Here is a 9,678-nt window from a genome sequence, read left to right on the forward strand (position 1 = left end):
CCCAGCTGACGGCCAGAAGGAGACGGCACCGGCGGCGCCATCGAGCAGCAAGGCGCGCACCGGGGCTGCCGCCAAACCCAAGCGGCCCAGCTGGCTGCGCCTGTCGCCCACGGGGGACCAAACCCCGCGGGAGGGGCTGCCGCAGCAGCTGCACATGCCGCCGCGCCTGCCGCGCCCTCCCGCCGACTCCGCGCTGCCGCCTGACTCCCGCTGGCCCCGGGCTAGGCCCACCCCGCTGGAGGAGCAGGAGGAGTCCGTGCCCATCACGCCTGAGCAGCGGCCCGAGCGGGAGCGCCTCAAGAAGCTGGCCCAGGAGGAGCGGCAGCGGGCGGCCCTGCAGATGACACTGGGGCAGCTGCAGTTTTTTGTGCAGAGGGAGATCGACATGCAGATAGCCGACGCCTACGGCTACCCATAAGCCACCGCTCCAGCACCGTCCCCCCTACCACCCACGCACAGAGCAGATGCGCAGGCAGGGACCTGCACCCACCCGCTCCATCCCCAGCCCTCTCCCACATCCCCCCGGTTCTTCTTTCCGTCATTAAAAGGCTTGCCTGTTCGCTTTGCAGCGCCTCTCTCTGCCTGCGGCCATTTGCTCAGCGGGGGTGGGGGGGGTGGGGGGGGTTTAACGCAGCCTCTGCCCACCCCGCGGGTGGCTGAGCTGGGCTGGGGATGGCCACCCAGACGATGGGTAGACGGGGCATCGCTCCGGGTGGCAGGCGCCCGTGGGAGAAACCACACTGATTCGCACCAACGCCGGGAGGACGGAGGCCTCCAGCACTGCCCCACTACCGGCATCACCGCCCCGCTACCGCCATCACCAGCACCGCCCCAGCACCAGCATCACTGCCGGCCAGCTGGATCCGGCCCTGGCAAGGAGCCGCGGCCGCCCCAGGGGGCCAGGCAGAGACAGCCTGAGCGCGCAAAACGCAGCTCGCCCCGTGGCCGGCCAGCGGCCGTCGCCTGCCAAGGCTCGCGTGCCGTGATCCCGCAGCTGCCGCTGCAACGCCTGCACGGCTCGCTCGGCCCCCCTCTATGGCCTCGTCCGGCGCTGCCCGGACCTCATCCACCAAAAACCCCTGCCCACACGCCAGCCCTCAGCCGCTCTCACCAGCAACTCGCAAACGGCCCGTGCCGACCGAGGCCAGAGGCTAGGACGCAAAGGGTCCAAATACAGGGGCCAAGATTCTTTCACGCACGTGCCGGGTCCCAGCCCAACTGGGGCAGCCCCAGTGTGCCTTTACACAGGGTTCTTGTACCCTTCAGTCGGTCAGGTACCAGACCACTTGACTGATCACTCCCACCCACGCTACCCACTCCTCATCACAGGCCAACTTTGCAAAGCAGCTCTAGTTTTGCAGCATTCTTGATGCTTGTCTACTGATCTGCATGTTCCTGGAGTCAGTCTCGCTACAGTTCCTGATCTCTGATGCTGGATGACGCCGGCAGGGTTTCAAAGACTTTCGAACATGGCTACATTGCAGTCCTATGCCCCAGGAACTAAGATTTCTGACCAGCATCTTGAGTGCCTCAGGACTACAGTTCTCAGCTTTTCCCTGAAACAACATGGCCACCTTGCAGCTCTGTGCTCCAGGACTACACCTCCCAGCATGCTGCGGGGTGCTCCTTTCTTCGCTCTCACCCTGCTGGGACATTGCCTCACCGTCCTGGCTGGGCCCGATCCTCCTGCAGGCCCCGGGGTTTCCTCCCTCGGTCTGCCTGTGTCCCAGACCCCGGTGGGGCAGGGGGAGGAGGAGAGAGGGACAGAGTGGCAGACAGGGGTGGGATAGGGTGTTGGGGTGCCCGGAGAGGGAAAGAAGCAGGACAGAGGGACAGGAGAGAGACAGAGAGAGGAGGAGAATGGGGCAGGGAGCTGGGCAGCGGGTGGAGAAAGGAAACCCCTGGTGAGGAGTAGGCACAGGGACAGGGAGTAGGGCATGGAGGGGAAGGGGGCAGGGGGTGTCCCAGATCATGGTGACGAGCAGCGGGACAGAGAGAGCAGGAGGGCAGGAGGGAGGACAGAGGTATGGAGCAACACAGGCAGGCTGAGGGAGAGGAATAGAGGGAAAAGGAGGAGAGGAAAAAGGAAGGGGAGAGAGAAAGGGAGAGGCAGGGACAGAGAGCAGGGCACAGAGAAGCAGAAGATCTGCAAAACAGTCAGTACTGTAAACTGCCTCTTGTCTGAAAAGATGTGAAAACTGGAGTTATCGACCACAGAAGCAGCTGCACAAGCCAGGGGCCTGCTCTCGCCCTATCACCTGCTCAGCAATCAGTGAGATCAGAAGAAGTGTCACAAGCAAGGGGACTTCTCATACCCAGAAAGCTACTGAGCAACACGGGACACCACAAGCACCTGCACAAGCCCAGGACGTGCTGTGACGCTAACAGCTACTCAGAGACCGGTGACCTCACAAGCACCCGCGCAGCAGAAGCATCCTCACTTCCAACATCCCAGCTTTTTCCTCTCCATCACCATCCCTGTCTCCCATCTCCCCGTGCTCTCCTCTCTCCCAGGCGCCTTTCTCACCCACTCCACCACCTCCCAGTGGCTGTCTCTGGCTCTCTGTGGCAGATCTTACCTCGGCGGCAGCAGTGTCCCAGCCGGGTCACCTGCATCTCCTTCTCTTCCTCCTCTGCTGTCATCGCAACTGCGCCAGGTGCCTGATGCACTTTTTGACCTCAAAGGGCATTTCGTCCTGCCTCCCTTCTGCTGTGAAATCCTGCTCCTGCAAGAGAAGTGACAGTCAGTCACGGTCACCTCTGTTGCATCTTACCTGCATCTTCCTGAGCTGGACAGCTGCTGGGACCTGTCACCATCAGCCCCGGCTCTGCTTGAAGTCTTCTCCTGGCACAGGCGTAGCTCTGGCTGAGCTTGGGGCGGGCCATGCTTCCTGAAGGAGGACAGCAACACTCACAGTTACTCCTGGGCAGTTTCCAGCTGGGAAAAGCTGATTAGAGGCAGGTTTGCCACAGGTCCGGGTGTGCTTCTTGTCCCCCAGCTCGGCCACAGGTCCCACATTTGGCTCCCTCCAGCAGGAGCTTGGAAAACCCCTTCCCAGCTGGGAGCGCCAGGCCCAGGGCACGGGGCAGAAACAGCCCCCTCCCCTGAGCACCCCAGCCCCCAGCTGGCCTCTGCCCCCACACTCCTAAAATTCCAAACAGGCTCGCCCCCTAACTTAATTATCTTCAGTTTTAAGAAAAGAAACTGTGTACTGCCAGATTCAGTAGTCCGACTAAGACTGTTAGAGGGCGATTTGGGCTTCAGCTCCAGAACAAAAGGATTTCCAGTACAGAATCTCAGCTGCCAACTCCATGACCATCTTGGCACTGACACACAAACACGTTGTTGTACAAGAACTTACGGCAAATTAAAATTATCCTCCCCTCCCCAAATCTTTGTTCTTCTCATACCCTCAGACTGCCACAGGTAGTATTTAATGTAATAGAATATAATAATATAATCATGTCATTATTCTGCAATTACCACCGATCAGAAAGCCCTCCAAAGCATTACTCCCTGACGGGACCGACAGTACTGCTGATAAGGGAGAACCATCACTACCCATGCACCCACCTGTTCGGGCCTTTTGCCTCTGCGACCAAGCACTTCTACATGGACATCTCTGCCTGACAGGAGAAGACCAGGCCCCCCAAAAATATCTTACATTGCCTTGGCTCTAGAGTAAGCCAGGGATCTATGAGAGTGATACAAACAAGTTTAAGAGAAAGCAGGATAGCGGAAAAAGCAGAAAATGTAAGATATCTCACCCCCCTCTCATTTCAGAAGAAAGTTTCAAGGGCGTTTTTTTTCTGTTTGGTTTGGTTTTTTTAACCACTGCAGAGCACAAGTTGAAAACACATGCCTATGTTTTAAGGAGAACTGTAAACTACAAGAGTAAAACTATCCAGTCTATGTAATGACACTTCTTTCCAGGATACATCAGTCATTTTTCTTACATTTCACTGGAGAGGTTTATGCTAAAATCACTGAATTCTGATGTGGAAATAGCAAAATGTCATCTGTAAATCTTGGAAAAGAACACCACATTGGAGGAAAACTGTTCATAGAAACTGTAAATGACGTGTTTCTGCTGCCAAAGGTTATAATGCTTTTGAGTATCTTTGCCGCCTTCATCTTCTTTGCCTTCACTTTCTTCTGATGACATTATAACTACTGTACCTCAACATAACATTAAACTGTTCAAGCACTCTTGCAAATTACATGAAATCCAAAATGCCTTACTGTACTGGCTTTGGCTGGGAGAGTTAAATTTCTTCAAAGCAGTTTTTATGGGGCTGTGGTTTGGATTTCTGCTGAAAATACTGTCGAGAATGCACCAATGTGTTAGTTACTGCTGAGCTGTACGTACACAGCATCAAGGCCTTTTCTGCTCCTCACGCTGCCCCGCCAGCGAGCAGGGTGGAGGTGCACAGCGAGTTGGGAGGGGCACAGCTGGGACAGCTGACCCCCGCTGACCCAAGGGATATTCCATACCCTATGACGTCGTGCTCAGCAATAAAACTGAGGGGGAGAGTGGCAGGGGGGGCCCTGCTCAGGTACCGACTGACTGTCGGTCGGTTGGTGCTGAGCAATTGCTTTCATTTGCATCGCTTGTTTTTCTTGGGCTTTATTTTCCTCTCTCTGTTTGTTTTTTTTTCTCTTTTCCCTACAATATTTTTTAAAAATTTCTTTTCAATTATTAAACTGGTTTTATCTCAGCCCACGAGTTTCTTTCTCACTTTTACCTTTCTGATTCTCAACCCCATCCAACTGGGTTTTGTTATTACCATCACATCCATGACACACTAGATCCTGCCAAACCTACAACCTGCAAAACCAAAAGACCAACTTATGCAAGACACGTTCCAGAAATTACCATCAGCACAGAGAAGCATACGTATCTATCTTGTTCTGTCCTTGCCGGAACTGCTGGCTGACCTGTCTTCAGCCTCGGTGACTAACAGCAGGCAAGACGCTCTCATCTGCCTTAGCTCAGATGCAGCTCCTAGGAAAACAGCTATTTCAGAAAGTCATGCCTTGTTATTTTGGGAAAGTGTTTCAAGGAAATGTTTTTAACACTCCAGAATGGTAAGACTAAGCACGGTCATCTCACTCCAAGTTCAAGCTCTGCTACAGATTACCTTTTTTTCTTTTCCCCCTCTTTTCCCCAAAAGGGTGGCACTTCTTCCTGAACACAAGATGAGTTACATGGGGTATACAGATAGCCCACGGAAAACTGAGAAATGAGCCTGTGATCCCTTCCATCCCCATTCCTTGGCACTCCAGCACTCCTTTCACACTCCTTTCCTCGCCAGCAGTCAGGCCTTACGCAGGCTGTGCCACACGTACAAGACGCCAACTTCGCCAGATATTGCCCAAATCATTTCCTACTTGAGATCTGATGGGCTCAGCTACTGCCACAACCTTTTCTGTCCTTACATGCAGTCTTGCCCCCTTCTGACCCATCCAGAAAGCTCCTCAAAGGATCACCTCACTCACTGCCTTCATTGCAACTAACAGTCTCCTTAACACCCCAAAGTTGTTTCCCTCCCTTCACACATCGAGTTAATATGGCCTTTCATGACTTAGCTCCCTCCCTCGTTATTTCCCACCAAGTACCACGACGACAGCTCCGAATTACAGGCCCTGAGAGCAGCTTCCACCAACTGCCACCTGCGACACACCAACAGGAACGGCACTGTCTTCTCCCATGCCCGTCTCCATGCTGGGGAGGAGCTGCTCACACACCCCTGGCAGCCGGCCTTGGTGCCTGAAAATCCTTGCTGTCAACCAGAACCCCCAGATCCCTCTCCATGGGGCTGCCCTCCAGCCTCTCCTTCCCCAGGCTGTAGGTACATCCAGGGTTGCCATGTCCCAGGTGCAAAATCCGGCACTTGCCCTTGTTAAACCTCATACGGTTGGTGATTGCCCAGCTCTCTGATTTGTCCAGATCCCTCTGCAGGGCCTCTCTGCCCTCAAGAGTCTCAACGGCTCCTCCCAGTTTTGTGTCATCGGCAAACTTTGATAACAAACCTTCAAGTCCTCCATCCAAGTCATTTATGAAGATATTGAAGAGCACTGGCCCCAAGATGGATCCCTGTGGAACCCCGCTAGTGACTGGTCGCCAGCCCCATGTAACCCCATTTACTAGAACCCTTTGAGCCTGACCCATCAGCCAATTGCACACCCACCAGAACTAACCTACACTCCCTCCTTGATTGGCACCTCTTTCTTCATCAGGTCGTTGCATTTCTACAGTTCCTGGGGAGTACCTGTCAAGATTTTCCTGTTAAAAAGAAACAAGAAACATCAGTAACAACTATGCAGAAAACCTGCCCTTCACATACACGCTGCCCACCCAGGAGCATTATCAAGGCCCTGCATATATGCAAAAGATTACATTAATGCACCGGGGAGGAGAGAGCAGGAACAGCACTCCGGCGCCCATGATGAGCAACAAGAATTTCTGCTCTGAACTGGGGCTTAGTAAATGTGCAAGTATACTACTGATCCAGACACGAAACTAAGCCTGTCACTTCACCCCAATTGCCACCCACACTGCCCGTTCTTCCATCGCCTCCTGCCGATGAACTGTTTTCCAGGCTCTTCCATCTCATCACAGCTTCCATACCTGCACTCTGGCTCCGGGCTGACTGGGGGAACTTCTCAGCGCTTTAACTTTGCTTCGGGCTTGCTACGAGCATGAGGCTTCATCCCTCTGGCTTCGCCCCCAGCAGAAGCTGGGCAAGTGGCAGGTTTGCAAGTGCCTTGATGGAACGGAGCTTGGACACCTACCAGGCATTAAAAACCAACCAAAGAAAAAGCCAGAGAAACTGCGTTAGACAGCAGCAGAAAGAAACAACGGGGCTCAGCACTCTTTCACACACAGGGTTTGGAATTTGGGAGACTGGAGCTCCCAACAGACTCGCCTCTTGCAATGGAAACACCCTGTAGCTTTTGAGCCTGACAGAAATATGACAGACTGCCCCCATCCCTACGCTTGCAGTTGCAAGGAAATCAGCAAGATGACCACGTCCTCCTGATCCCCGGCTCTCATGGGAACTTTGGCCTGGCAACCAATACAGAAAATGGCAGTGGGATCACAAAACCATCAAGGCTTGCCCCGGAGCAGGTGGGATGAGATTTGCTGGTGTTCTGCAGGGAAGCACAGCACAAAGAAAACCTGCTGAGGTCTAAGCATTAACAACTTTATTGGGCTTTACTGGGCTTTTGCTGCCTTCTGCAGACCTCTCGGCTGTTAACATGCCAAACTTCCCAGCCCCCTGGGTAGTGAGGTGGCTCGTTTTGGCTTGGACTAGAGTACCAGTTAACACCTGCACTCCTGAACCCTCGTAGACCTGAGCGTGTTCCTCACAGCTCCGTGCCGCTGTCCCCTGGGGGAACTGGGGCTCAGGGGGAGCCGTGCTGCACAGATATGTGCTGGAAGGCAGCGCAATGGGAATACAGATACGAGACTGGTGGGGGAAAGGTCGAGTATCGACCCTGGGAAGCGTGATGCCAGTTCAGTGTCTGCAGCAGGCTCCGGGCAGCCACAGAGCTGAGCAGCGACTCTCTTTGGAGACCATGAGGCAACGGGTACCCTCACTCCCACAACCCGCTCTAGATGACATCCCACTTCTCGCAGCCTTGCCCTCCCTTTCCCCTCCAGCTTTCCAGACTGTGGCCGTCGTCCTCTGAGGGTACGACAAGAGAAAGTGCCCCTTGCTGAACCGCCACCATTGCCTCCACTGGAACCAGCCTGGCTCTGCACGCAAGGACATACGGCAGTGGCAGCAGGTCACTCCCGTTCTGCTCCCTGCATCCCCCCTGATGACCTGAAGGAAGGCTGCTCCCGGCATCTTCCTCGTGCCCACACCAGCCTCCCTCAACAAGTCGACTCTCAGCTGCTTCTGCTGGCGCAGGAGCTTAGGCAGCGTGACAAGATCCTGGGGTGCACAAAGAAGGGGGTGCTGCCCTTCCCCCAGGGCCGTCGGCTCTCTGGTGGTGAGCGCTGGAAAAGGTGACAAAACACCCTGAGAGCACCCTTAACCAGTCGGCGTGCCAGGAGGTGTGACACCATCGGGGGTCAAGCAGCGCAGCTCTACGGATCTCTTCTGCTCTCTCCAGCCTTCCTTTTCTCCTGACGGTTTCCGTCAGCAGCGTTTGCTCCCGAGTTCTGGCAGATGCCAACAGAAACCCTGCCGTTATGGCTGAGGAACTAACTCACCCAGGAGCCATTTTTCCAGAAAGCGCTACGGTTACTTGTCCGACAGAAGCCACGCCCAAACAGAGTTTCTGAGGCACCTCCTGAGCACAGGCGTGCAAACAAGGGATTGCTAAGACTCAGAGTAACTCGCATCATTTAAGAACCCACAACAGGCAACTGAATGTGAAAAGGAGCACAAAGAAAGGGCTCTTTTCAGAATCGCTATCTCTTTCTTTTTCATGCCCGTATTTTCCTCACCACGGGGAGCAAACACAGACTCTGCAGCCCCTGCAGGCACAGACGGTTCTGTGGGACAGAGGGGAGAAGAAAGTAGAGAGACCTGAAGAGGGAATTTTCAAACCTGGGAAGAACCAAGTCGAAACACCTGCAAAGTGTACCAGCAACTTACAGAAATTTAAACCCGATGCAGCCGACTCGTAGAAGTGAGGATTACAGAGAACTAGAGGGGAGCACTGCAATCAAAGGGGGAAGCAACACAGGCAGCTCTAACCGCACATTTTCCCCTGATTGCCTTACACACAACAGGCCTGGGATCCCCACTGCTCACCTCACCCTGGAATAGTCCCATTCCTCCTCTGAAAGCTGCTGTGTGCCTGGCTGAGGACAGGCACAGGCCACACAGAGAGCAACCAGAGCTAAACGCTGCGCTTTCCTGGGTGAAGTTTCCTCAGAAAAAATACATTGACAAAAACAAATAACCTGCTACTGCAAGCACCAGGAAAAAAAAAAGTCCCTGACCGGTTACCGGACCTTCCCGGCTGTGGTAAAACCATCCGCCCTCGGTACCCCCGTTTCCCAGAAGCCCGCAGCACAGCTTGGGTGGGGGGACAGGCAGGTATCCCACCTTGGGGCCAGAGAGGGGCACAAGCGTTACCTGTGGGATTCAGAAAAGGAGTTCATTACCAAGGCCTGCTTCAAAACGTTCATCATCAAGGCCTGCTTAGAAGAAGCTGGTCACCAACAACTGACAGCTCCCAAGGACAGAGTAGAGCTAGGAAGGAAGTGAATCAGCATGCCCGCAGAAAGCAAGGACAGAGGAGAGGCCTGTAAGGTAAGAAGGAATCTCGGAATCAAAGAGTGAGCTCAGCACAAAGATCATGGGCAGTCTGAACAGAAACCAAGAAACTCCCTGAACACTGGCGAGTGTCAGCTGTCTTCTTAACAAAAGGAAACAGCCAAATCAGCATGCTGAGGTGGAAAAAAACAACGAGGTCAACAAGCGGACAGCTGGAATTTGAGGAGAACGACCACCAAGGGCCCCCGAAAGAAGCCCCAGAATCAAACAGCGCATGCTCCGGTGGGAGGGGAAATATGGTCATGATTTCTGGGAAATAATTGCAATATCAGTGACTTTCCTCGGAAAATTAAGGAGTAGGTGCGTTTTAAGTTTGATAAACACTTTGCTGGCGTGACCTACGGCATGCACGCTGGGCTGAGGTATCCCCCGTGC

This window comes from Nipponia nippon, unplaced genomic scaffold, assembly GCF_047370975.1.
Source record: "Nipponia nippon isolate SJK-2023a ecotype South Korea unplaced genomic scaffold, ASM4737097v1 scaffold_58, whole genome shotgun sequence".
NCBI classification, from domain to species: domain Eukaryota; kingdom Metazoa; phylum Chordata; class Aves; order Pelecaniformes; family Threskiornithidae; genus Nipponia; species Nipponia nippon.